Source organism: Bos taurus, chromosome X (assembly GCF_002263795.3).
Source record: "Bos taurus isolate L1 Dominette 01449 registration number 42190680 breed Hereford chromosome X, ARS-UCD2.0, whole genome shotgun sequence".
Lineage (NCBI taxonomy): Eukaryota > Metazoa > Chordata > Mammalia > Artiodactyla > Bovidae > Bos > Bos taurus.
This window is the reverse complement of record NC_037357.1, coordinates 72,163,097-72,189,471: the sequence shown is the minus strand read 5'-3', so window position 1 is coordinate 72,189,471 and position 26,375 is coordinate 72,163,097. Positions and strand designations below refer to the sequence as shown.

The 26,375-nt window shown below is 38.0% G+C and overlaps 1 protein-coding gene and 1 pseudogene across 1 annotated transcript in view; one reads left to right on the top strand and one right to left on the bottom strand.

Moving 5' to 3' along the window:
* Window positions 1-15,984, bottom strand: part of LOC100847715 (charged multivesicular body protein 1B2-like) — a 57,859-nt pseudogene extending 41,875 nt beyond the window's left edge.
* Window positions 1-26,375, top strand: part of TENT5D (terminal nucleotidyltransferase 5D) — a 286,385-nt gene that overhangs the window by 152,255 nt on the left and 107,755 nt on the right. The gene's annotated exons all lie outside the window — the stretch shown is intronic.

Genomic DNA, 26,375 nt, shown 5'->3' with positions numbered 1-26,375 from the left:
TTATTTTAATTGGAGGTTAATTACTTTACAATATTGTAGTGGTTTTGCCATACATTGACATGAATCTGCTACGGGTATACATATGTTCCCCATTCTGAACCTCCCCTCCCACCTCCCTCCCCACCTTATCCCTCTGGGTCATCCCAGTGCACCAGTCCTAAGCAACCTGTCTCATTCATCAAACCTAGACTGGCGATCCATTTCACATATGATAGTATATATGTTTCAATGCCATTCTCCCAAATCATCCCACCCTCACCCTCTCCCACAGAGTCCAAAGGACTGTTCTATACATCTGTGTCTCTTTTGCTGGCTCACATATAGGGTTATCATTACCATCTTTCTAAATTCCATATATATATGTGTTAGTATACTGTATTGGTGTTTTGCTTTCTGGCTTACTTCACTCTGTATAATAGGCTCCAGTTTCATCCACCTCATTAGAACTGATTCAAATGTATTCTTTTTAATGGCTGGGTAATGTTCCATTGTGTATACGTACCACAGCTTTCTTATCTATTCATCTGCTGATGGACATTATAAACAGTGGCAATTATAAACAGTGCTGTGATGAACATTGGAGTATACGTGTCTCTTTCAATTCTGGTTTACTTGGTGTGTATGCCCAGCAGTGGGATTGCTGGGTCATATGGCAGTTTTATTTACAGTTTTTTTTAAGGAATCTCCACACTGTTCTCCATAGTGGCTGTACTAGTTAGCATTCCAACCAACAGTGTAAGAGGGTTCCCTTTTCTCCACACCCTCTCCAGGATTTATTGCTTGTAGACTTTTAGATAGCAGCCATTCTGACTGGCGTGAAATGGTACCTGATTGTGGTTTTGATTTGCATTTCCTTTCTTTCTTATCACAAACTAGCTGAATCTATCTACAGAGGTTTTTAAGAAAATGCTAGGATGATTTGAACATATTCACATTTGTATGAGCATGACAGATCTGGATGTTCTAAAGCTCCTTGAAGCATTAAATTCTAGGATCCAAACCCTAATTGTGATGGTAAAGACAAATATTTTCATTTGTATTACATAATTGTAGGACTTATCATATTAAATCAAGATTATCCAAAAGGTCTGAATGAATTCTTACCCAGCTTCATCTGCCATTTCTTGAAGCAGCATATCCACTTGATTCCAGAATTTTTTTTAATGAGAATTTGTATTTAAATTTTATTTGGGTTTTGAGTAGTTTTTTTGTTTGTTTGTTTGTTTGTTTTCTGATCTAGCTTTAAAAAAAGGAAAACTGGTCAACAACTTTTAAAAGAAATTTAAAAAAATTTTCCACCATAGGGAGCTGAATTATAAAATGATTTATTTCTGAATAATGTGAAATTACATAGCCTTAAACTATGAGGTTATGTGAAAAATATTTGCAGTTATATTCATATATAATTTGAATATAATATATATATATATATATTCAGAATGAACCAATTTATAAAGCTCTGTTATTATTCACTTTGCTTGTATTTAAAATGCAATACATCTAAATTATAAGTTAAGTTTAACTGTCGTTTCTGCTAGTTGATGCAAATTTGATATTAAAGATTACTCTTTTAAAAATATCTAAAGATGAATAAAATATAAATACCTAGATAGTTACAACAGTAAGGGAGATCTCAAGGAATAGAGTCCAATTAATCAAAAAAAATTTTTAACTCAGTTAAAATATTTTGAGCATACAGATGGGTATGCTAAGATATAGTTATAGCTCTACCACTATGGAGAAGGAAATGGCAACCCACTCCAGTGTTCTTGCTTGGAGAATCCCAGGGACAGGGGAGCCTGGTGGGCTGCTTGCTCTGGGGTCACACGGAGTCAGACACGACTGAAGCGACTTAGCTGCAGCTACCACTAACAAGATACATTATTTTAAGCAAATCTCTAATAAAGCCATTGGGATTTAATCTCCCTTGTCTTCCATTCATCTTCAAATTCAGAAAATAATATATCAAATATTAATGTAAATTTAGATGGCATTGTGTTTCAGTTCAGTTCAGTCGCTCAGTCGTGTCCGACTCTTTGCGACCCTGTGAATCACAGCACGCCAGGCCTCTCTGTCCATCACCAACTCCTGGAGTTCACTTAGACTCACGTCCATCGAGTCAGTGATGCCATCCAGCCATCTCATCCTCTGTCGTCCCCTTTTCCTCCTGCCCCCAGTCCCTCCCAGCATCAGAGTATTTTCCAATGAGTCAACTCTTCGCATGAGGTGGCCAAAGTACTGGAGTTTCAGCTTTAGCATCATTCCTTCCAAAGAAATCCCAGGGCTGATCTCCTTCAGAATGGATTGGTTGGATCTCCTTGCAGTCCAAGGGACTCTCAAGAGTCTGCTCCAACACCACAGTTCAAAAGTATCAATTCTTCGGCACTCAGCCTTCTTAACAGTCCAACTCTCACATCTGTACATGACCACTGGAAAAACCATGGCCTTGACTAGACCCTTTGTTGGCAAAGTAATGTCTCTGCTTTTGAATGTGCTGTCTAGGTTGGTCATAACTTTCCTTCCAAGGAGTAAGTGTCTTAATTTCATGGCTGCAGTCACATTCTGCACTGATTTTGGAGCCCAAAAAAAGTCTGACACTGTTTCCACTGTTTCCCCATCTATATCCCATGAAGTGATGGGACTGGATGCCATGATCTTCGTTTTCTGAATGTTGAGCTTTAAGCCAACTTTTTCAGTCTTCACTTTTACTTTCATCAAGAGGCTTTTGAGTTCCTCTTCACTTTCTGCCATAAGGGTGGTGTCATCTGCATATCTGAGGTTATTGATATTTCTCCCGGCAATCTTGATTCCAGCTTGTGTTTCTTCCAGTCCAGCGTTTCTCATGATGTACTCTGCATATAAGTTAAATAAACAGGGTGACAATATAAAGCCTTGATGCTCTCCTTTTCCTGTTTGGAACCAGTCTGTTGTTCCATGTCCAATTTTAACTGTTGCTTCCTGACCTGCATACAGGTTTCTAAAGAAGCAGGTCAGGTGGTCTGGTACTCCCATCTCTTTCAGAATTTTCCACAGTTTATTGTGATCCACACAGTCAAAGGTTTTGGTATAGTCAATAAAGCAGAAATAGATGTTTTTCTGGAACTCTCTTCTAAAATAGCATTATTTGTATTTTTAAAATTTACTTAAATGGCATCATACTATGTATGCGTGCATGCTAAGTCACTCAGTCACATCCAACTTTTTGTGACCCCATGGATTGTAGTCCACCAGGTCCTCTGTCCATGGGATTCTCCAGGAAAGCATACTGGAGTGGGTTTCCATGCCCTCCTCTAGGGATTCTTCCTGACCCAGGTATTGAACCGGAGTCGTTTATGTCTCCTGCACTGGCAGGCAGGTTTTTTACCACTGAGCCACCTGGGAAGCCCTTATACAATGTATAGTATTCTGCAACTTGCTTTTTTCATTCAACCTTATAAGATCTAGTTGTATCGAGATCTACAAATCTAGTTCATTAACTTTCACTCACATTTTTATTTAGAAGTATATTTGTACATCCACAAAAAAATGTTCAATACTTCTATATAAAAATGTTCATTGTACTACTGTTTATAATCAAGAGGAATTAGGGGAAAATGTCTAGAATCAAAATGAATAAAATCTAGAGCATTTCAATACTGCACTATTATACAGTAGTGAAATTTGAAGAACTAGAATCATAGATCGCATAGTTTGCTTAAACTCCTGTCCATTGAGCTGGTGATGGCATCCAAGCATCTCATCCTCAGTGGCCCCCATCTCCTCCTGCCCTCAATCTTTCCCAGCATCAGGGTCTTTTCCAATGAGTCAGCTGCTTGCATTATGTGGCCAAAGTATTGGAGCTTCAACATCATTCCTTCCAATGAATATTTAGGGCTGATTTCCTTTAGGATTGATTTGTCTGATGTCCTTGCTGTCCAAGGGGTCCTCAAGAGTCTTCTCCAGCACTGCAGTTCAAAAGAATCAATTCTTCGGTACTCAGCTTCTTTTATGGGTCAACTCTCACATCCATACATGGAGAAACCATAGCTTTGTATAGATGGACATTTGTTGTCAAAGTGATGTCTCTGTGTTTAATATGTTGTCTAGGTTTGTCATAGCTTTTCTCCAAAGGAGCAAGCATCTTTTAATTTCATGGCTGCAGTCATTGTCCCCAGTGATTTTGGAGCCCAAGAAAACAAAACCTATCACTTTCCATTTTTTCCCCATCTATTTGCCATGAAGCGATGGTAACAGATGCCGTGATCTTGTTTTTTTTTTTTTTTTTTTAATGTTGCGTTTTAAGCCAGCTTTTTCACTCTCCTCTTTCAACTTCAACAGGCTGTTTGATTTCTTTTCACTTTCTGCCATTTGGATGGTATCATCTGCATACCTAATGTTATTGATATTCTTCCTAGCCATCTTGATTTAAGTTTGTGCTTCATCCAGCCTGGCCTTTTGCATGATGGCTAAACATAGGCTTAATAAGCAGGGTGAGAATATACAGCCTTGATGCACTCCTTTCCCAAGTTTGAACCAGTCTGTTTTTTTCCATGTCCAGTTCTAACTGTTGCTTCTTTACCTGCATACAGGTTTCTCAGATATTCCAATCTCTTTAAGAATTTTCCACAGTTTGTTGTGATCCACACAGTAAAAGGCTTTAGCACAGTTAATGAAGCAGAAGTAGGTACATTTGTTGAATTTTCTAGCTTTTTCTATGATCCAGTGGATGTTGGCAATTTGATCTCTGGTTCCTCTGTCTTTGCTAAATTCAGCTTGTACATCTGGAAGTTCTCAGTTCATGTACTATTGAAGTTTAGCTTGCAGGATTTTGAGCATTACCTTGCTAGCAGGTGAAATGATCACAGTTGTTCAGTGGTTTGAGCACTCTTTGTCATTTCCCATTTTTTAATTGGAATGAAAACTGACCTTTTCCAATCCTGTGGCCACTGCTGAGCTTTACAAATTTGCTGGTGTATTGAGCACAACTCTGTAACAGCATCGTCTTTTAGGATTTGAAGTAGCTCAGCTAGAATCCCCTCATCTCCACTAGCTTCATTCATAGTAATGCTTCCTAAGACCCACTTGACTTCACACTCCGGGATGTTTGTCTGTAGGTGAGTGATCACGCCATCATGTGTATTCAGGTCATTAAGACATTTTTTGTACAGTTCTTCTGTGTATTCTTGCCATCTCTTCTTAATATCTTCTGCTTCTCTTGGGTCCAAACAGTTATTGTCTTCATTGTGTCCATCTTTGCATGAAATATTCCCTTGGTATCTCCAATTTTCTTGAAGAGATCTCTCCCATTCTATTGTTTTCATCTATTTCTTTGTTTTGTTCACTTACCAAGGCTTTCTTATCTCTGCTTGCTATTCTTTGGAACTCTGCATTCAGATGGGTATATCATTAAGTTTAAATTCTATTATGTGCAGATAATAATGTTCAAGGGGAGTATATAATTTTTTGTAATTATGAAGATGATTGTACAATGGAGAAAAATAAAACAGGGGTGGAAGATAAGGAGTATAGCACATGGTAAGTGTGTTACTGATATACTTCTAAGTAGCATGGTCATAAAAGACCTCACTGAGAAAATGCCATTTGAACAAAGAAATGAAGGAGATGGGGGAGTGTGAAATGAGGATGCATGCAAGGTAGAAGGAAGAGATTCAGGGAGAGGAACCTGCAAGTGTAATGTCTTTGAGGAAGAAATGTAGGCTGTATGTTTGAGAAATAAAAAGGAGACCAATATCTTAGTAGAGTGATGGACAATAACCAGAGATAAGGTCAGAGAAGACGAAAGAGAAAGATCCTAGAGGCCACTAAAGAATTTAGCTTTTATTTTGAGTGGGATCTGGAGCCATTTAAGGATTCTTAGCAGAAGAATGATTTTACCTGACTTGTTTTAATAGGACTTCTCTGATTACTACATTAAGAGTGGATTTTAGATATTACCACATTGCTTTTCCAAAGGGGATATGCCAATTTAACTTCTAATTACTCATTAGCAGGGCATGAGGATTTGGACATCTAAGCATGTTCAACAGATCCCTCTCCATTTCTGTTATAAGATTTGGTTGACTCTTTATCAAGAATGTTGTGCATATACCTGAATATCACCAGCACCTAGCACAATTCCTGAAACGGGGAACTGCTGATGATACACGAATGAATCTCAAGACTTTTCAGAGCCAAAAGACATTCAGATATCATCAAGTCCAACCTTATATTCACAGCTGTAAGATACTGAGACCCAAGGTAGTGAGTATCTTATGGTCCCAAATTTAATTTTGCCAGAGTGGAGATTAGACATCCAAGTGTCCTGACTTTGAGTCAATTTTCCAGTCCCCATGTGTTTTCCTAAACTTCACCATAAAATCACCTGGAAATCACCTTACATGCCTGAATAAGAATCAGAAACTCTGGGACAGTACTTCTCAAAATCAGTGCCTAAATATCACCTGTAAACCTTATTTAAATGATTCAGATTCAATATATCTGTGGATAGTGTCTGAATGTCTGCAGTCTTAATGAGCTCCCAGATGATACAGATATTCCTGAGTTTTTCACAACACTTTAGGGAGCAAGGCTATGGAAGATGTACAAAAGTAGAAGATGTATAAAAGTAATAGCTACATTACAGACAAGCAAAAACTGAGAGAATTCAGTATCACGAAACAAGCTTTTAGCAAATGCTAAAGGATCTTCTCTAGACAGGAAAAACAGAAAGGGTGTATAAACTTGAACCCAAAACAACAAAGTAAATGGCAATGGGAATCGTGCTTATCAATAATTACCTTAAATGTAAATGGGTTGAATGCCCGAACCAAAAGACAAAGACTGGCTGAATGGATACAAAAACAAGACCCCTATATACGTTGTCTACAAGAGACCCATCTCAAAATAAGGGACACATACAGACTGAACGTGAAGAGCTGGAAAAAATATTCCATGCAAATAGAGACCAAAAAAAAGCAGGAGTAGCAATACTCATATCAGATAAAATAGACTTTAAAATAAAGGCTGTGAAAAGAGACAAATAAGGACACTACATAATGATCAAAGGATCAATCTAAGAAGAAGATATAACAATTATAAATAGATATCCACCTAACATAGGAGCAACACAATATGTAAGACAAATGATAACAAGTATGAAAGGGGACATTAACAATAACTCAATAATAGTGGGAGACTTTAATACCCCATTTGCACCTATGGATAGATCAACTAAACAGAAAATTAACAAGGAAACACAGACTTTAAATTATACAATGGACCAGTTAGACCTAACTAATATCTATGAGATATTTCACCCCAAAATGATGAATTTCACCTTTTTCTCAAGTGCACATGGAACCTTCTCCACGGTAGATCACATCCTGGGCCATAAACCTACGCTTGGTAAATTCAGAAAAATTGAAATAATTCCAAGCATCTTTTCTGACCACAATGCAGTAAGATTAGATGTCAATTATAGGAGAAAAACTGTTTTAAAAATTCCAACATATGGAAGCTGAGCAACACGCTGCTGAATAACCAAGAGATCACAAAAAAAATTTTAAAAAGAAATAAAAATATGCATAGAAATGAATGAAAATGAAAACGCAACAACCCAAAACAAAAGCCCAGGACCAGACGGCTTCACACCTGAACTGTACCAAAAATTTAGAGAAGAGCTAACACCTATCCTACTCAAACTCTTCCAGAAAATTGCAGAGGGAGGTAAACTTCCAAACTCATTCTATGAGGACACCATCATCCTAATACCAAAACAAGACAAAGATGTCACACAAAAAAGAAAACTACAGGCTAATATCACTGATGAACATAGATGCAAAAATCCTTAACAAAATTCTAGCAAACAGAATTCAACAACATATTAAAAAGATCATACATTGTGACCAAGTGGGCTTTGTCCCAGGGATGCAAGGATTCTTCATTATCCATAAATCAATCAATGCAATACACTACATTAACAAATTGAAAGATTAAAAACCATATGATTATCTCAATAGATACAGAGAAAGCCTTTGACAAAATTCAACATCCATTTATGATAAAAAAAACACTCCAGAAAACAGGCATAGAAGAAACATGCTGCTGCTGCTGCTAAGTCGCTTCAGTTGTGTCCGATTCTGTGCGACCCCATAGAGGACCTCAACATAATAAAAAACATATGTGACAAACCCACAGCAGACACTACCTTCAATGGTGAAAAATTGAAAGCATTTCCCCTAAAGTCAGGAACAAGACAAGGTGCCCACTCTCACCATTACTATTCAACATAGTTTGGAAGTTTTGGCCACAGCAATCAGAGCAGAAAAAGAAATAAAAGGAATCCAGATTGGAAAAGAAGAAGTAAAACAATCACTGTTTGCAGATGACATGATGCTCTACACAGAAAACCCTAAAGACTCCACCTGAAAATTACTACAGCTAATCAGTAAATATAGTAAAGTTGAAGGATATAAAATCAACACACAGAAATCCCTTGCATTCCTATACACTAAAAATGAGAAAACAGAGAGAGAAATTAAGGAAACAATTCCATTCACCATTGCAATGAAAAGAATAAAATACTTAGGAACATATCTACCTAAAGAAACAAAATACCTATATATCAGATCAGATCAGATCAGTCGCTCAGTCGTATCCGACTCTTTGCAACCTCATGAATTGCAGCACACCAGGCCTCCCTGTCCATCACCAATTCCCAGAGTTCACTGAGACTCACGTCCATCGAGTCAGTGATGCCATCCAGCCATCTCATCCTCTGTCGTCCCCTTCTCCTCCTGCCCGCAATCCCTCCCAGCATCAGAGTTTTTTCCAATGAGTCAACTCTTCCCATGAGGTGGCCAAAGTACTGGAGTTTCAGCTTTAGCATCATTTCTTCCAAAGAAATCCCAGGGCTGATCTCCATCAGAATGGAGTGGTTGGATCTCCTTGCAGTCCAAGGGACTCTCAAAGAGTCTTCTTCAACACCACAGTTCAAAAGCATCAATTCTTCGGCGCTTAGCCTTCTTCACAGTCCAACTCTCACATCCATACATGACCACAGGAAAAACCATAGCCTTGACTAGATGAACCTCTGTTGGCAAAATAATGTATCTGCTTTTGAATATGCTATCTAGGTTGCTCATAACTTTCCTTCCAAGGAGTAAGCGTCTTTTAATTTCATGGCTGCAATCACCATCTGCAGTGATTTTGGAGCCCTCAAAAATAAAGTCTGACACTGTTTCCACTGTTTCCCCATCTATTTCCCATGAAGTGGTGGGACCGGATGCCATGATCTTCGTTTTCTGAATGTTGAGCTTTAAGCCAACTTTTTTACTCTCCACTTTCACTTTCATCAAGAGGCTTTTTAGTTCCTCTTCACTTTCTGCCATAAGGGTGGTGTCATCTGCATATCTGAGGTTATTGATATTTCTCCCGGCAATCTTGATTCCAGCTTGTGTTTCTTCCAGTCCAGCGTTTCTCATGATGTACTCTGCATATAAGTTAAATAAGCAGGGTGACAATATACAGCCTTGATGAACTCCTTTTCGTATTTGGAACCAGTCTGTTGTTCCATGTCCAGTTCTATCTGTTGCTTCATGACCTGTATACACATTTCTCAAGAGGCAGATCAAATGGTCTGGTATTCCCATCTCTTGAAGAATTTTCCACAGTTTATTGTGATCCATGCAGTTTAAAGGCTTTGGCATAGTCAATAAAGCAGAAATAGATGTTTTTCTGGAACTCTCTTGCTTATTCTATGATCCAGCAGATGTTGGCAATTTGATCTCTGGTTCCTCTGCCTTTTCTAAAACCAGCTTGAACATCTGGAAGTTCATGGTTCACATATTTGCTGAAGTCTGGCTTGGAGAATTTTGAGCATTACTTTACTAGTGTGTGAGATGAGTGCAATTGTGTGGTAGTTTGAGCATTCTTTGGCATTGCCTTTCTTTGGGATTGGAATGAAAACTGACCTTTTCCAGTCCTGTGGCCACTGCTGAGTTTTCCAAATTTGCTGGCATATTGAGTGCAGCACTTTCACAGCATCATCTTTCAGGATTTGGAATAGCTCAACTGGAATTCCATCACCTCCACTAGCTTTGTTTGTAGTCATGCCATAGAAAAGTATAAAACACTGATGAAGGAAATCAAAGAGGAGACAAATAGATATATATTTGACAAATATACCGTGTTCATGGATCGCAATAATCAATAAAGTGAAAATGAGAATACCTCCCAAAGCAATCTATAGATTTCAATGCAATCCCTATCAAGCTACCAATGGTATTTTTCACAGAACTAGAACAAATAATTTCACAATTTGTATGGAAATACAAAAATCCTCGAATAGCCAAAGCAGTCTTGAGAAAGAAGAATGGAACTGGAGGAATCAATCTGCCTGACTTCAGGGTGTACTACAAAGCTATAGTCATCAAGACAGTATGGTACTGGCACAAAGACAGAAATATCCATCAATGGAACAAAACAGAAAGCCCAGAGACAAATCCACACACCTATGGACACCTTATCTTTGACAAAGAAGGCAAGAATATACAATGGAGAAAAGACAATTTCTTTAACAAGTGGTGCTGGGAAAACTTGTCAACCACAGGTAAAAGAATGAAACTACAACACTTTCTAACACCATACACAAAAATAAACTCAAAATGGATTAAAGATCTAAATGTAGGACCAGAAACTATAAAACTTCTAGAGAAAAACATAGGAAAACACTCTCCGATGTAAATCACAGCAGGATCATCTCTGACCCACTTCCCAGAGTAATGGAAATAAAAGCAAAAATAAACAAATGGGACCTAATTAAACTTAAAAGATTTTGCACAACGAAGGAAACTATAAGCAAGGTGAAAAGACAGCCTTCAGAATGGCAGAAAATAATAGCAAACGAAGCAACTGACAAAGAATTAATCTCAAAAATATACAAGCAACTCCTGCAGCTCAAGTCCAGAAAAATAAACGACCCAGTCAAAAAATGGGCCAAAAAACCAAATAGACATTTCTCCAAAGAAAACGTACAGATGAAAAAAAAAAAAGAAAAGAAAAGAAAACGTACAGATGACTAACAAACACATGAAAAGATGCTCAACATCACTCATTATCAGAGAAATGCAAATCAAAACCACAATGAGGTACTATTTCATGCCAGTCAGAATGGCTGCTATCCAAAAGTCTACAAACAATAAATGCTGGAGAGAATGTGGAGAAAAGGGAACCCTCTTATACTGTTGGTAGGAATGCAAACTAGTACAGCCACTACGGAGAATAGTGTGATTTCTTAAAAAAATTAGAAATAGAATTTCCATATGACCCAACAATCCCACTGCTGGGCATACACATCAAGGAAACCAGAATTGAAAGAGACATGTGTACCCCAATGTTCATCACAGCACAGTTTATAATAGACAGGACATGGAAGCAACCTAGATTTCCATCAGCAGGTGAATGGATACAAAAGCCATGGTACATACACAAAATGGAATATTACTCAGCCATTAAAAAGAATACATTTGAATCAGTTCTAATGAGGTGGATGAAACTGGAGCCTATTATACAGCGTGAAGTAAGCCAGAAAGAAAAACACCAATACAGTATACTAATGCATATACATGGAATTTAGAAAGATGGTAACAATAACCCTGTATGTGAGACAGCAAAAGAGACACAGATGTGTAGACCAGTCTTTTGAACTCTTTTGGAGAAGGTGAGGGTGGGATGATTTGGGAGAATGGCATTGAAACATGTATATTATCATATGTGAAACAGATTGCCAGTCCAGGTTTGATGCATGAGACAGGTTGCTTGGGGCTGGTGCACTGGGATGACCCAGAGGGATAGGATGGGAGGAAGGTGGGAGGGGAGTTCAGGATGGGGAAGACATGTACACCATGCCTGGTTCATGTCAATGTATGGCAAAAACACTACAGTATTGTAAAGTAATTAGTCTCCAACTAAAATAAATAAGTTAAAAAAATAGCTACATATATCCTCTGTATAAGACATACACATGAATATCTTCTTCCTTCTTAAATGTAAAACTTAAGTATAAGCCTGTTTTATTATTAGTTACCTCTCAGTGAAAGTCATCACCTGCAGCAAATTTTGATGGATGGTTATTGAATTTTCTCTTAACCTATTTTGTAAATTACATGCTTTGCATATTATTATCTGAAATGGTGATAACACATATTTTTAATTGGATTAAACATGTGATTGGTTCTAGGATCAAAAAGAGTGATAATGAAATACATTTTGTATCTTAGTATTCAAGTTAACAAAATTTTTGTTTCTGGCTCATGTGACATCCAAATTAGTTTCAAATTTAATTTTCTCTGTAGCACATCTCTCTCTAAATTGCAGATTCAACAACATCACCTTACTTTTCTGAAAAATAATTGATATTTTAATTTATTATTTATTAATTATTTGTCTATAAATAACATACTTACAGAGTAGGCAGGAAGCAAAATTCATGCAATGAGATGAATTAACTGGGGTTAGGATAATACCTAATACCCATTGGTCTCTGTGAGCCTCTAGTGCTCAGTAAGGACCACTGGCATCAAGGAAGAACCAAGTTCCAGACTTCCTAGACTTGTGACCTATAATAATTCTCAGAATTTCAAAATAAGATAGGAAATGTCTTCTAATATGTTCCCAGGAATCCAAAGTCAGAGCATAACTTCCTATGTGCATTTTGGGGATATAGCAAGTTTACTTCACATTCTAGAGAAGAGTTAGCTTCACAAAGCCATTGTATTTTGAAATTGGATAACATGACCCAGAGGGATGGTATGGAGAGTGAGGTGGGAGGGGGGTTCAGGATGGGAAAGACGTGTGCACCTGTGGTGGATTCATGTTGATGTATGGCAAAACTAATACATTATTGTAAAGTAATTAGCCTCCAATTAAAGTAAATAAATTTGAAAAAAAGTTAGTCTAAGTAGACAAAGTATTCTTAGTTGTGGAGTTGTTAAGGTTGTAGTACTGCTCATAGTGTCTTCCATTTGTTGTGTTTGAACAGTCAGTGCTTCAAACTGCAGTATCAAATTTATCCTCTTCAAGGCAGAAATCTGGCAAAAATTCATATGGTCATAAGGAAAAACTTACTCTGAGAAAATACTATCAGAATATCAATTTATTTATTTATTTACTTTTACCTTTTCAAGGTTCATACTTCTCAGTTTAGCATCCATAGTCTTAAATACACCTGCCATGAACTTGGTTACCTATAGAGAGTATTTAGAAATGACTTAGAATCCTGTAATATAAACAATCTCAAAATTTTTATAGTTTCTTATTTTACTTGTAGATCATCTTACAAAATTATCTACCACTTTATTAACAGTAAAAGTGCAGTATGTATTTCTGGTCTAGGCACTGACTATCTTTTATCTTTATTCATTTCAAGACAACTAATTAGACCTTAGTTGAAAAGCCACTACAAAAATCACTTTCCTCACTAAGCATTTTGACTATATCTCTCCTTCCCATGAAGGACTTTACCAGTAAGTACCCTTGTAGCACCTTGCAACAAGGTAACTTTAGACTTCTGACAATTCTTAATATCTTCAACAACTTAAATCAAAATACTAAGGTTTACCTTGCCCATTGTTACTGCAGTTTCAACTCGAGCTGCCACATCATCAACCCTAGCACTTATTCTCAAGAACTTAATTGCTTGCTTCTTCTGACAGATTGCATTTTCGGTGTGTATTCATGCAACTTCTATATTTCCCTTCTCAATAGCCTGTTTTTAACAGAGCAAATGTAAATAGTGATGTAAAACACCAAAAAGAAATACTGGGAGTGAAAGTACAGATATTTTAGAAATGGGAAAACAATGCTCAACTAACCAATTTTTTAAAATATTTAAGAGCTTTTACAATTAGTTTTTTTAGCAAATAAAAGGAGAATTTGGGAGCCATCCAGATATGGTGGAGGAATAGAATGGGGAGACCAATTTCTCCCCAAAAAATTCATCAAAAGATAATTTGAATGTTGTGCAACTTTCACAAAAAATTTTTTGAATGCTGGCAGGGGACACCAGGTACCCAGAAAGGCATCCCAGTCTCTTTGAAAGGAGGTAGGATAAAATATAAAAGATGGAAACAGAGACAAAAGATTTAGGGATGGAGACTGTCCTGGAGAGGGTGTCATGAAGGAGGAGACGTTTCCACACAGTAGGAAACCCTCTCACAGACGTGTCTGTGGGAAGCTTTGGAATCTCAGAGGGCAAAATAAATTGGAGGAAAAAAACCCTCACAGAATACATGCCAAACTGCAACTACTAGCAGATAAGTGGTACAGCAGCGAGTGAGGGCTGGGTAGGGAGGCACAGGCTGCATAGTTGGTCCTTAGGGTAAGGACTGGGCCTAAATGCCCTGAGGACAATCTGAGGGAGCTAATGTGGGATAGTAACACAAGCTGTTGGATCACTAGAGACAAAAGGCTCTAACTCCTCACAGTGACCCCTGGTGCTCTCACAGAACAAAGTATTGAACGAATACCAAAGGAGAGCAACCCAGATGCCATATACGGTCCTCCCTCTCCAGAGGCAGAGAGGGAGATGTATGACAGCCAGAGCCAGAAGGCAAGGGGCTGCTGCCATCTTGGCCCCAGATACTGCATCTTCCTCCCAACTATGAGCAGGATGCCAGTTTCTAACCACATATTCCTGGGATCCTGGATGCTTCACATCTGCCAGGAGTGTCACAGCCTGAGATCAGCTTCCCAGAGGAGACACACAGCACACCTGAGACTACCCTCTGGGCACAGCAGGGAAACCAAGTGGCTGGGACTGGGTAGGTGCATAACACACATAGCCCATCTGGGTCAGTGCACTTGCCAAATACCTGGTCACCGGAATTGCTTGGACCTGGGAAGGACAAAAATTGAACAGTCCATTGGGGTCTGTGCCCTTGCAGAGTACCGAAGCACCTGAGCAGCTTAGACCAGGGAAGGACACAAAATGCAGGTCACTCTTGGGACAGTGCCACTGCAGAGCAACCGGAAGCCTGAGCAGTGTAGACCTGGGAAGTACACACCGCCTTGGGCTGTGTCAAAACCAGTGTGGTCCATCCACTGCAAGCACTCCTCACACATGACAGTGGTATTTGTTTGCAATGTCCCTCCTTCCCCACAGCACAACTGAACTGCTGCTGCTAAGTAGCTTCAGTCATGTCCGACTCTGTACGACCCCATAGATGGCAGCCCACCAGGTTCCCATGTCCCTGGGGTTTTTTAGGCAAGAACACTGGAGTGGGTTGCCATTTACTTCCCCAATGCATGAAAGTGAAAAGTGAAAGTGAAGTTGCTCAGTCATGCCCGACTCTTAGTGACCCATGGACTGCAGCCTTCCAGGCTCCTTCCATGGGATTTTCCAGGCAAGAGTACTGGAGTGGATTGCCATTGCTTTCTCTGCACAACTGAACAGCTGAGCCTAAATAAGTGGCCACATTCACCCCTTGTGTCAAGCCGGAAATTAGATACTGAAGAGACTTGCAAACAGAAGAAGCCAAATTAAACAAACAAGGGGGAACTGCTCTGGAAGTAACAGGTGCAACAGACTAAGACCCTGAAGTTAATGCTGAGACTGTGCATGTAAGGAGCAACTGGAGACCTTGAGAACAAGTATAAGCTGGAACAAGGGGCTATCTGACACTGAATTGACCCAACACTGTCTCAAATGCTCCACAGAATTTCCTAGATATATTTTTGTTATTATCACTTCTTAAAGTTTTTAAAACATTAGTTCTTTATTATGCCTTTAACTTTCATTTTATAGCCTACTATTACCTTTCAAAAAACCCCTATTTTAAAAAACAAATTCCATATATATATATTTTTAATTTTTGTGATAGATTTTATTTTGTATTTTTATATCGTATTTTTAAGAGTCTAACCTCTATTCTAGGTTCTTAATCTTTGCTTCCCCATATTTTTTAATCAGTTTTGTACCTGATTGGAGTATCCATTTTCAGTATCCATTTTCACTTAGAGACTTGATTACTGGCTTGATTGCTTACTCCCCTTTTGATTCTCCCCTTTCTCCTCCAGGTCACATCTATCTCCTTCCTCCCTCTTCTCTTCTCTACATAATTCTGTGAAACTCTCTTGGTGTTAAGGCCTATGGAGAGCACTTAGGGATTTGATTACTGACTTGATTGTTCCCTCCCCTTTTGATTCTAACTTTTCTCCTCCTGGTACCTCTGTCTCCCTCCTCCCTCCTCTCTTCTCTATATAACTCTATGAATCTCTGGGTGTCCCTGGTTGTGGAGAATTGTTTCACCATTAACCTATGGGTTTTATCTTCTGTGCTGTATGGTTGAGAATTCTTGAGGCTACTGTAATAGATGGACCAAAAGCCAGAGGCAGGAAACTTAACTCCAGAACTTTAGAACATCAGAGAACACCTGAGAGCAGGGAACATTAATAGATAAGAGCTCACCCCCAATTCTCCATACCTACACTGAAACCAAGCTTCACCCAAGAGCCAACAAATTCCAGTGTAAGACACACCATGCTTATTCTCCAGAAAAACTGGAGCACAACACTGAACATTAAAAGACAGGCTGCCCAAAGCCACGCCAAACCCATGGACACCTCAAAAGTCACTACATTGCACTCCAGAAAGAATAGATCCAGTTCTACCCACCAGAATACAGATGCAAGCTTCCCCAAACAGGAATCCTTGACAAGGCACTAGTCCAACTCCACCCACATGGAGCACACTCCACAATTAAGAGGAACCATGATCTTCCAGCCTGCATAAAGGGCACCCCAAACACAGAAACCTTAAAAAAAAAAAAAAAAACTGACAAGGCATAGAAATATTCAGCAGGTGAAGGAACATGATAAAAACCCACCAAACCAAAACAAAGAGGAAGAGATAGGGAGTCTACCTGAAAAAAAAAAAAAATTCAGAATAATGATAGTAAAGATGATCCAAAACTTGAAAACAAAATGGAGTTACAGATATATAGACTAGAGACAAGGATTGAGAAGATGCAAGAAATGTTTAACAAGGACCTAGAATAAATGGAAACCCACTCCAGTATTTTTGCCTGGAGAGTCCCATGGACAGAGGAACCTGGTGGGATACAATCCATGGGGTCACGAAGACTCAGACATGACTGTGCGACTAACACACAGAAGAAATAAAGGAGAGTCAATCAATAATGAACAATGCAATAACTGAGATTAAAAGCACTCTGGAGGGAACCAACCATGGAACAACTCAGGCAGAAGAGAGGATAAGTGAGTTGGAAGATAGAATTGTGGAAATAAATGAAGCTGAGAGGAAAAAAGAATTAAAAGAAATGAGGACAACCTCAGAGACCTCTGGGACAATGTTAAGCACACCAACATTCAAGTGATAGGTGTCCTATAAGAAGGAGACAAAAATAAAGGGCATGAGAAAATACTTGAGGAGATAATAATCAAAAAGTCCCTAAAATGGAGAAGGAAATAGCCACCCAAGTCCAAGAAACCCAGAGAGTCCCAAATAGGATAAATGCAAGGCAAAACACTGCAAGACACATATTAATCAAAATAACAAAAATTAAACACAAAGAGCAAATATTAAAAGCTTGGGGCTGGTGCACTGGGACGACCCAGAGGGATGGTGTGGGGAGGGAGGAGGGAGGAGGGTTCAGGATGGGGAACACATGTATGCCTGTGGCGGATTCATTTTGATATTTGGCAAAACTAATATAATTATGTAAAGTTTAAAAATAAAATAAAATTTAAAAAAAATAAATAAATAAAAGCAGCAAGGGAAAAGCAACAAATAATAGACAAGGGGATCCCCATATGGATAACAGCTGATCTTTTAATAGAAACTCTTCAGACCAGAAGGGAATGGCAGGATACTTAAAGTGATGAAAGAGAAAAACCTCAACAAAGATTACTCTGCTGAGCAAGTATCTCATTCAGATATGAAGGAGAAACCAAAAGCTTTACAGACAACCAAAAGCTGAGAGAATTCAGCACCACCACAACAGCTCTTCAATAAATGCTAAGGGATGTTATCTAGACAGGAAACACAGAAAAAGTTTATAAAAATAGAGCTCAAAACAGCAATGTAAATGGAAATGGGAACATACTTATCAATAATTACCTTAAATATAAATGGGTTAAATGGTCCAACCAAAAGACAAAGACTGGCTGAACGGATACAAAACAAGACCCATACATGAGCTGTCTACAATAGACACACAACAAACCTAGGGCACATGCAGACTGAAAGTGAGAGGTTGGAAAACAATATTTCATGTAAATGGAGACTAGAAGAAAGCAGAGTAGCAATACTCAGATAAAACAGACTGAAATCAAATCGTGAGAAGAGACAATGAAGGACATTACATAATGATCAAAGAATCAATCCAAGAGGATGTAAAAATAATAAATATATATGTGCCCAATATAGGCGCACCTCAATATATAAGGTAAAAGCTAACAAGTATAAAAGAGGAAATTAAGCGTAACATAACAATAGTGGGGGACTTTAATACCCCACCTACACCTAAGGAATAGATTAACCAAACAGAAAATTAGCAAGGAAACACAAACTCTAAATGATACAATGGCCCAGTAAGACCTAACTAATATCTAGATGGCATTTCAACCAAAACAATGAATTTCAACTTTTTCTCATGTGCACATGGAACATTCTCCAGGATAGATCACATTCTGGGCCATAAATCTAGCAATGGTAAATTAAAAAAAAAATACTGAAATACTTTTAAGCATCTTTTCTGATCACAATGAAGTAAGATTAGATGTTAACTACAGGGAGGAAAAAACTGTTAAAAACACAAACATACAGAAGCTAAAATACATTCTTCTGAATAACCAACAGATCATGGCAAAAATCAAAAAGTAAGTCAAAATATGCATAGAAACAACTGAAAATGAAAACATGACAATCAAAAACCTATGAAACTCAGTAAAAGCTGTGCTAAAAGGGAAGTTCATAGCAATACAAGCCTATCTCAAGAAACAAGAGAAACATCAAATAAACCTAACTTTACACCTAAAGCAACTAGAAAAAGCAGAAATGATTAACCCCATAGTTAGTAGAAGTAAAGAAATTATAAATATCAGAGCAGAAATAATTGGAAAAAAATGAAGGAGAGTATAGCACATATCAACAAAACTAAAAGCTCATTGTTTGAAAAGATAAAATAGACAAAGCATTAGCCAGACTCATCAAGAAAAAAAGGGAGAATAATCAAATCAATAAAAAATTAGAAATGAAAATGGAGAAATAACAACAGACAACACAGAAATAAAAAATATCATGAGACTATTATGTGCAATTATATACCAATAAAATGGACAACTAGGAAGAAAAGGACAAATTCTTAGAAATGTATCAGTTCAGTTCAGTTCAGTCACTCAGTCGTGTCCGACACTTTGCAACCCAAAGAATCACAGCACGCCAGGCCTCCCTGTCCATCACCAAATCTCGGAGTTCAGACAAACTCACGTGCATTGAGTTGGTGATGCCATCCAACCATCTCATGCTCTGTCATCCCCTTCTCCTCCTGCCCCCAATCCCTCCCAGCATCAGAGTCTTTTCCAATGAGTCAACTCTTCGTATGAGGTGGCCAAAGTACTGGAGTTTCAGCTTTAGCATCATTCCTTCCAAAGAAATCCCAGGACTGATCTCCTTTAGGATGGACTGGTTGAATCTCCTTGCAGTCCAAGGGACTCTGAAGAGTCTTCTCCAATACCACAGTTCAAAAGCATCAATTCTTTGGTGCTCAGCCCTCTTCATAGTCCAACTCTCACATCCATACATGACCACAGGAAAAACCATAGCCTTGACTAGACGGACCTTTGTTGGCGACGTAATGTCTCTGCTTTTGAATATGCTATTTAGGTTGGTCATACTTTTCTTCCAAGGAGTAAGTGTCTTTTAATTTCATGGCTGAAATCACCATCTGCAGTGATTTTGGAGTTCCCCCCCCCCCCCCACAAAAGTCAGCCACTGCTTCCCCATCTATTTGCCATGAAGTGATGGGACCAGAGGCCGTGATCTTAGTTTTCTGAATGTTGAGCTTTAAGCCAACTTTTTCATTCTCCTCTTTCACTTTCATCAGGAGGCTTTTTAGTTCCTCTTCACTTTCTACCATAAGGGTGGTGTCATCTGCATATCTGAGGTAATTGATATTTCTCCCAGCAATATTGATTCCAGCTTGTGTTTCTTCCAGCCCAGGATTTCTCATGATGTACTCTGCATATAAGTTAAATAAGCAGGGTGACAATATACAGCCTTGACATACTCCTTTTCCTATTTGCAAACAGCCTGTTGTGTTATAACATTCCAAAATTCAATCAGGAAGAAATAGAAAATCTTAACAGATCCATCACAAGAACAGAAATCAAAACTGTAATAAACTGCCTTCCAACAAAAGTCCAGGACCAGTTGGCTTCACAGGTGAATTCTACCACAAATTTAGAGAATAGCTAAAAACTATCCTACTCAAATTCTTTCTGAAATCTTCAGAGGAAGGTAAACTCCCAAACTCATTCTATGAGTCCACCATCAGTCAAACACCAAACACAAAGTTGCTACAAAAAAAAAAAAAAAAAGACTACAGACAAATATCACTGATGAACATAGATGCAAAAATCCTCAACAAAATTCTAGCAAACACAATTCAAGTACATATTAAAGGATTATTCATCTGACCAAGTGGGTTTTATCCCAGGGATGCAAGGATTCTTCCAATATTTACAAAACAGTAAATATGATATACCATATTAACAAACTGAAAGATAAAAACCATATTATTATCTCAACAGGTGAAAAGAAAGCCTTCAACAAAATTCAACACTCATTATCTTCAAAACTCTCCAGAAAGCAGGCATAGAAGGAACATAGCTCAACATAATAAAAGTCATATATGACAAACCCACAGCAAACATTATCCTCAGTGGTGAGAAATTGAAAGCATTTACTCTAAAGTCAGGAATAAGACAATGATGCCCACTCTTACCACTAATATTCAACATAGTTGTGGAAGTCCTAGCCACAGCAGAGAATAAAAAGAAATAAAAGGAATCCAGCTTAAAAAAGAAACAGTAAAACTCTCACTATTTGCAGATGACATTATCCTCTACATAGAAAACCCCAAAGATAGCACCATAAAATTACTAGAGCAAATCAATGAACATAGCAAACTTTAAAGATATCAAAATTAATGCACAGAAATCCCTTGTATTCCTATACTAACAATGAAAAACAGAAAGAGAAATTAAGGAAACAATCCCATTCATCAGTGCAACACAAAGAATACAGTAGTTAGGAATAAATTCATCTAAAGAAACAAAAGACCTATATATAGAAAACTATAAAACACTGATGAAAGAAATCAAAGATGACACAAATAGATGGAGAAATATACCATGTTTGTGGATTGGAAGGATCAACATAGTGAAAATGAGTATACAACCCAAAGCAATCTATAGATTCAACTCAATCATTATGAACTAAACAAACATATTTTTCACAGAACTAGAACAAATAATTTCACAATTCATATGGAAACATAAAAAACCTCAAATAGACATAACAATCTTCAGAAAGAAGAATGGAACTGGAGAAATCAACCTGCCTAACTTCAGACTATACTACAAATCTACAGTCATCCAGACAGCATAGTACTGGTATGAAGAGAGAAATATAGTTCAATTGAACGAATAGAAAGCCCAGAGATAAATCCATGCACCTATGGACAATTTATCTTTGACAAAGGAGGCAAGAATATACAATGGAGAAAAGACAATCTCTTTAACAAGTGGTGCTGGGAAAACTGATCAACCACCTGTAAAAGAGTGAAACTAGAACACTTTCTAACATCATACACAAAAGTAAACCCAAAATGGATTAAAGATCTAAACGTAAGACCAGAAACTATAAACCTCTTAGAGGAAAACATAGGCAGAACATTCTCTGACATACATCACAGCAAGATCCTCTCTGACCCACCTCCCTGAGTAATGGAAATAAAAACAAAAATAAACAAATGAGACCTAATTAAACTTAAAAGCTTTTGCACAATGAAGGAAACACTAAACAAGGTGAAAAGGCAGCCTTCAGAATGGGAGAAAATAATAGCAAATGTAACAACTGATAATGAATTAATCTACAAAATATAAAAGTAACTCATGAAGTTCAATACCAGAAAAACTAACGGCCCGATCAAAAAGTGGGCTGAAGAACTAAACAGACAGTTCCCCAAAGAAGACATACAGGTGGATAATAAACACATGAAAAGATGCTTAACATCAGAGAAATGCAAATCAAAACCACAACGAGGTACCATCTCACAGCAGTCAGAATGGCTGCCATCAAGCTGAGTACCAAAGAAATGATGCCTTTGAACTGTGGTGTTGCAGAAGACTTATGAGAGTCCCTTGAACTGCAAGGAGATCCAACCATTCCATCCTAAAGGAAACCAGTCCTGAATATTCATTGGAAGGACTGACACTGAAGCTGAAACTCCCATATTTTGGCCACCTGATGTGAAGAAATGACTCATCTGAAAAGACCCTGATGCTGGGAAAGATTGAAGGTGGGAGGAGAAGGGGATGACAGAGGATGAGATGGTTAGATGGCATCACCGACTCAATGGACATGGTTTGAGTAAACTCCAGGAGTTGGTGATGGACAGGAAGGCCTGGCGTGCTGCAATCCATGGGGTCACAAAGAGTTGGATATGACTGAGCAACTGAACTGAACTGAAGTGAACTGAAAAAATCTACAAATAAATGCCAGAGAGGATGTGGAGAAAAGGGAATCCTCTTACACTGTTGGTGGGCATTAAAACTAGTATAGCCACTATGGAGAACTTTGTGGAGATTCCTTATAAAACTGGAAATAGAACTGCCATACAACCCATCAATCTCACTGCTGGGCATACACACTGAGGAAACCAGAATTGAAAGAGACACATGTACACCAATGTTCATTTCAGCACTGTCTACAGTAGCGAGGACACAGAAGCAACTTAGACATCCACCATCAGACGAATGGATCAGGAAGTTGTGGTACATATATACAATGGAATATTACTCAGCTATAGAAAATAACTCATTTAGTCATTTCTAATGAGGTGAGTGAAGTGAAGTGAAGTGAAAGTTGCTCAGTCGTGTCTGACTCTTTGTGACCCTATGGACTATACAGCCCATGGTATTCTCTAGGCCAGAATACTGGAGTGGGTAGCCTTTCCCTTCTCCAGGGGATCTTCCCAACCCAGGGATCGAACCCAGGTCTCCCGCACTGCAGGTGGATTCTTTACCAGATGAGCCACAAGGGAAGCCCAATGAGGTGAATAAAATTGGAGCCTATTATATACAGTGTAGTAAATCAGAAAGAGAAACACCAATATAGTATATTAACACATACACATGGAGTTTAGAAAAATGGTAACGACGATCCTATATCCAAGACAGCAAAAGAGGCACATATGTAAAAAAAGATTTTTGGACTATATGGGAGCAGGTGAGGTTGGGATGATTTGAGAGAATAACACTGAAACATGTATATTACCATTTGTAAAATAGATGACCAGTGCAAGTTTGATGCATGAAACAGGGCATTCAAAGCTGGTGTTCTGGGACAACCCAGAGGGATGGGGTGGGGACAGAGGTGAGAAGGGGATTCAGGATTGGGGAACATATGTGCATCCATGGCTGATTCATGTTAATATATGGCAAAAACTACCACAATATTGTAAAGTAATTAGCCTCCAATTAAAGTAAATAAATTTAAATTTTAAAAAGACTATATATATATACTTAATTTTGCCTAAAATAGGAGAATTTATAGTTCTTTATTTTTATTTATGATTAAAAGTTATATGCTTGTTAACATTTTAAGAAATTAGAAGATAAAGTTCAAATTTTTTAATTTTTCCGATAATCTCTCAGCCACTACCACTTATTAATATTTTAGTGTAAAGTATTCCAAGTGCATAAACCTATAAATTACAAAAGTACATGCATAAGAGCATACTGTTTTCTCACCTAATTAAAAACTTTTTAAGTCAATAAGTATATGACAACATCATATTTCTAGCAGCTGTCTTATAAGGATATACCATTAACCAGGGCTTTTATTGTGTGGTAAAACTAATGATATAGTACATAAAATTATTATAGATATTACACAGACATAAGCATATTCATTTTAAGTATGTGTTTATTTAATTTTATATTGAAATGAATGTAACTAGTACAGATACATACTTCTTACTACACTGAAATAGCTATGACCAGAGGTAAAGTTAAAAATCAATTTAAAGAAAAATATTAAATATACCAGAATCAAAGGGTACATAAGTGCCTGAAATTAGAGAACATGAATCAATTAAGATCCCTGATTGATGGGTATGCAGTTTGTTTCCAGTTCTTCAATAATATAAACAGCAATGTGATCAATATATTAGTACATGCAACCTCACTTTCCAAGGTTTTTTCTAGATAACATCCATAACCACACAGTTACAATTTTTTTCCTGTGATGAGAACTTTTAAGATCTAACTCTTAAAAGTGAAAGTGAAGTTCCTCAGTCCTGTCCGACTCTTTGTGACCCCATGGACTGTAGCCTACCAGGTTCCTCCATCAGTGGGATTCTCCAGGCAAGAATACTGGAGTGGGTTGCCATTTCCTTCTCCAGGAGACCTTCCTGACCCAGGGATTGAACCCAGGTCTCCCACATTGTAGGCAGATGCTTTACTGTTTGAGCCACCAGAGCAGTGCCACTTTCAAATACACAATACAGTATTAACTATAGTCACAATTCTGTGCATTATATCCCAAGGCCTCATTTCATAACTGAAAGTTTGTTCCTTTCGGCCATCTTCCTCCATTTCACACCTCAACCCTCTTCCTCTGGCAACTACAAATCTATCTTCTTTTTCCATGATTTTTTTTTTTTTTTGAGATTTCACATAATTTAGATCGCATGTCATTTGCCTGTCTCTATCTGATTTATTTCACCTAGAAGATGCTCAAGATCCATCCATGTTGCTGCAAATTGCAGAATGTTCTTACTTTTTATCAGTGAATAATGAAAAGGCAGTGATAGGACACTGAAAGATGAACTCCCCAGGTCGGTAGGTGCCCAATATGCTACTGGAGATCAGTGGAGAAACAATGCCAGAAAGAATGAGGGGGTGGAGACAAAGCAAAAACAACACCCAGTTGTGAATGGGACTGGTGATGGAAGCAGGGTTTGTGCTGTAAAGAGCAATATTGCATAGGAACCTGGAATGTTAGGTCCATGAATCAAGGCAAATTGGAAGTGGTCAAACAGGAGATGATAAGAGTGAACAACAACATTCTAGGAATCAGTGAACTAAGATGGACTGGAATGGGTGAATTTAACTAAAATGACCATTATATCTACTACTGTGGACAGGAATCCCTTAGAAGAAATGGAGTAGCCATCATATTCAACAAAGGAGTCTGAAATACAGTATTTGGATGCAATCTTAAAAATGACAGAATGATCTCTGTTCGTTTCCAAGGCAGACCATTCAATATTACAGTAATCCAAGTATATGCCCCAACAAGTAATGCTGAAGAAGCTGAAGCTGAACAGGTCTATGAAGACCTACAAAACCTTCTAGAACGAACACCCAAAAAACATGTCCTTTTCATGATAGGGGACTGGAATGCAAAAGTAGGAAGTCAAGAAACACCTGGAGTGACAGGCAAATTTGGCCTTGGAATATGGAATGAAGCAGGGCAAAGACTAATAGAGTTCTGCCAAAAGAACGCAGTGGTCATAGCAAACACGCTCTTCCAACAACACAAGAGAAAACTCTACACATGGACATCACCAGATGGTTGACACCAAAATCAGAATGATTATATTCTTTGGAGCCAAAGATGGAGAAGCTCTATACAGTCAACAAAAACAAGACCAGGAGCTAACTGTGGCTCAGATCATGAACTCCTTATTGCCAAATTCAGACTGAAATTGAAGAAAGTAGAAAAACCACTAGACCATTCAGGTATGACCTAAATCAAACCCCTTATGATTATACAGTGGAAGTGAGAAAGAGATTTAAGGGACTAGATCTGATAAATAGAGTGCCTGATGAACTATGGATGGAGGTTTATGACATTGTAGAGGAGACAGGGATCAGGACCATCCCCAAGCAAAAGAAATGCAAAAAAGCAAAATGGCTGTCTGGGGAGGCCTTACAAATAGCTGTGAAAAGAAGGGAAGTTAAAAAGCAAAGGAAAAAAGAAAAGATATACCCATTTGAATGCAGAGTTCCAAAGAATAGCAAGGAGAGATAAGAAAGCATTCCTCAGTGATCAATGCAAAGAAATAGAGGAAAACAATAGAATGGGA